Source organism: Trichechus manatus, unplaced genomic scaffold (genome assembly GCF_000243295.1).
Source record: "Trichechus manatus latirostris isolate Lorelei unplaced genomic scaffold, TriManLat1.0 scaffold00051, whole genome shotgun sequence".
In the NCBI taxonomy this organism is placed as follows: Eukaryota; Metazoa; Chordata; class Mammalia; order Sirenia; family Trichechidae; genus Trichechus; species Trichechus manatus.
The window spans coordinates 7,051,947-7,055,053 of NW_004443987.1; the positions used below are offsets into that span (position 1 = coordinate 7,051,947).

General features: G+C 37.5%; 1 pseudogene; it reads left to right on the forward strand.

The window, feature by feature from the left end:
• The first annotated feature begins 869 nt into the window (after window positions 1–869).
• LOC101340376 (60S ribosomal protein L7 pseudogene) lies at window positions 870–1,632 on the forward strand (annotated as a pseudogene).
• The last annotated feature ends 1,475 nt before the right edge of the window (window positions 1,633–3,107 follow it).

Sequence of the window (3,107 nt, forward strand, 5' to 3'; positions counted from 1 at the left end):
TTTTCCCTAAGTTGATTTTTAACTCACAAGTAGTAAGTTTTGGGGGAAGGGTGCAGTGGGAGAGGAAGGAACAGTAATGTTTTTTAGACTACAAATGGAAGAAAAGCTAAACGTTCGGAAAAGTTTTTCTTTCAGAAAAGTCTTCAGGTCCTCTTATCCATACATCTTTAGAATATAAGAATGAATTTTGAAACTTCTGAGTACACACCTGTGATGGTAAAGAGGGATATATCTGATTTAATATAAAATCAGTGTAATATAAAATCAAATAGATCAAAAGACTATGAATAATAAGTTTTTTCCCCCCTTGCTACTCGTGGCCATTGATATTAAATTATATTAAGAACACTATTTAGGCAACTGTTATACTACAGCTTTTTCTAGTTCAAAAGAAAATGTCCTAGGTTAAAGAAAGGAGGAAAAATTTTATTAACAAATGTAATTATATCTTGGCAATTTGTGTGTTTTGGAGCCAATATTTTTAGAAGAAATTTAGAAGGATTTTGACATATTTAGAAGTCAGAATTTTATTTTAGAAAAATGCTTTTATGTAGTGACATTATTGAGTTTAGAACATATCATGTTTTTATATATTTGGTCAATTTTAAAGTCAATTCACTTTTTAAAAATAATTTTTGAAAGTACATTCTAGGGAAATTTAGGCAATACACCATAACTGGATTATTCTCCGCATTACAAGCTTTTATCTACTTATTATTGCTATCTGATTTAACAACCTGCGATATGCAGATGACACAATCTAGCTTGCTGAAAGCAAAGAGGACTTAAAGCACTTATTGATGAAGATCAAAGACTACAGCCCTCAGTATGGATTACACCTCAACATAAAGAAAAAATAAACGCCTCTTTTTCTGGCTGGAACCATGGAAGGTGTTGAAGAGAAGAAAAAGAAGGTTCCTGCTGTGCCAGAAACCCTTAAGAAAAAGCTAAGGAATTTCCCAGAACTAAAGATCAAGCGCCTGAGAAAGAAGTTTGCCCAAAAGATGCTTCGAAAGGCAAGGAGGAAGCTTATGTATGAAAAAGCTAAGCACTGTCACAAGGAATATAGGCAGATGTACAGAACTGAGATTCAAATGGCTAGAATGGCAAGAAAAGCTGGCAAATTCTATGTACCTGCAGAACCCAAGTTGGCGTTTGTTATCAGGATCAGAGGTATCAATGGTGTGAGCCCAAAGGTTCGAAAGGTGTTGCAGCTTCTTCGCATTCGCCAGATCTTCAACGGCACCTTTGTTAAGCTCAACAAGGCTTCAATTAACACGCTCAGAATTGTGGAAGCATATATTGTGTGGGGGTACTCAAACCTGAAGTCAGTGAATGAACTGATCGATAAGCGTGGTTATGGCAAAATCAAATAAGAGGCGAATTGCCCTGACAGATAACACTTTGATTGTACCATCTCTTGGTAAATATGACATCATCTGCATGGAGGATCTGATTCATGAGATCTATACTGTTGGGAAACTCTTCAAAGAAGCAAACAGCTTCCTGTGGCCCTTCAAATTATCTTCTCCACAAGGTGGAATGAAGAAAAAGACCACCCGTTTTGTAGAAGGTGGAGATTGTGGCAACAGAGAAGACCAGATCCACAGGCTTACTGGAAGGATGAACTAAGGTGTCTACCATGATTGTTTTTGTAATCTGGTCAGTTAATAAAACCGTAACTGCTTTCAAATTGAAATATTGTTTTATTGATGACTTTTTGTTAGCCTGCCCTTTCCCTTAATTATTATGGCAAATCTTGATGTGTGATAAAATTAAGCCAAATAAACTGCCTATTGCATGTCAAAAAAAAAAAAAAAATCCTCACAACTGGACCAATAAGTAACATCATGATAAATGAGAAAATATTGAAGTCATCAAGGATTTCATTTTACTTGGATCCACAATCAATGCCCATGGAAGCAGCAGTCAAGAAATTAAACAACACATTGCATTAGTAAAATATGCTTCATATGACCTCTTTAAAGTGTTCAAAAGCAAAAATGTCACTTTGAGGACTAAGGTGCCCCTGAGCTAAGCCATGGTATTTTCAGTTGCCTCATATGCATGTGAAAGCTGGACAATGAATAAGGAAGACCGAAGAACTGACTCCTTTGAATTGTGGTGTTGTTGAAGAATATTGACTATATCACGGACTGCCAGAAGAACAAATAAGTCTGTCTTGGAAGAAGTATAGCCAGAGTGTTTCTTAGAAGAGAGGATGGGGAGACTTCATCTCACATACTTTGGACGTGTTATCAGGAGGGACCAGTCCCTGGAGAAAGACACTATCCTTGGTAAAGTAGAGGGTCAGTGAAAAAGAGGAAGGCCCTCAGTGAAATGGATTGACACAGTGGCTGCAAAAATAGGCCGAAACATAATGATTGTGAGGATGACACAGGACCAGGCAGTGTTTCATTCTGTTGTACATAAGGCCGCTGTAAATGGGAAGCGACTCAACAACACTTACCAACAACGTTGCTATCTGATATAACAGTATGTAAGGTCTAAGGGGCAGATCCTGCACTAGTGCTTTGTATGAATCATTTAACTTCTGCAACTTTGAGGAATTACTATTAGTATCCTCATTTTGTAGATGAGGAAATTGAAGCACAGGGGAGTTAAGTAAATTGCCCAAGGTCACAGAGCTAATGAATGGTGGTAGATAATGATAAGTGACAGCTCTGGAGTTAGTCCACCAGGGCTTAAATCCTTGCCTGTATTTGGCAAATTACCTAACATCTGTGAGCCCTGGTGGCGCAGTGGTTAAGAGCTATAGCTGCTAACCAAAAGGTCAGCAGTTCGAATCCACCAGTCACTCCTTGGAAACCCTATGGGACAGTTCTACTCTGCTCTATAGGGTCGCTATGAGTCAAAATTGACTCCATGGCAAAGGCTTTCTGTGTGCCTGAGTTGCCTCATTGGCAAAATGGAGATAGTAATAATATCTACATTATAGCGTCATGGTTATGATAAACTTAAATAGTATATATAAAGCACTTAGAACAGTGCTTAGCAGATAAAATAAGTACTCAATGAATGCCAGCATCAGCTCTTCTTCTTCCCCCTCCTTCTAATATTATTGCTATTATTCTTATTATTATTGT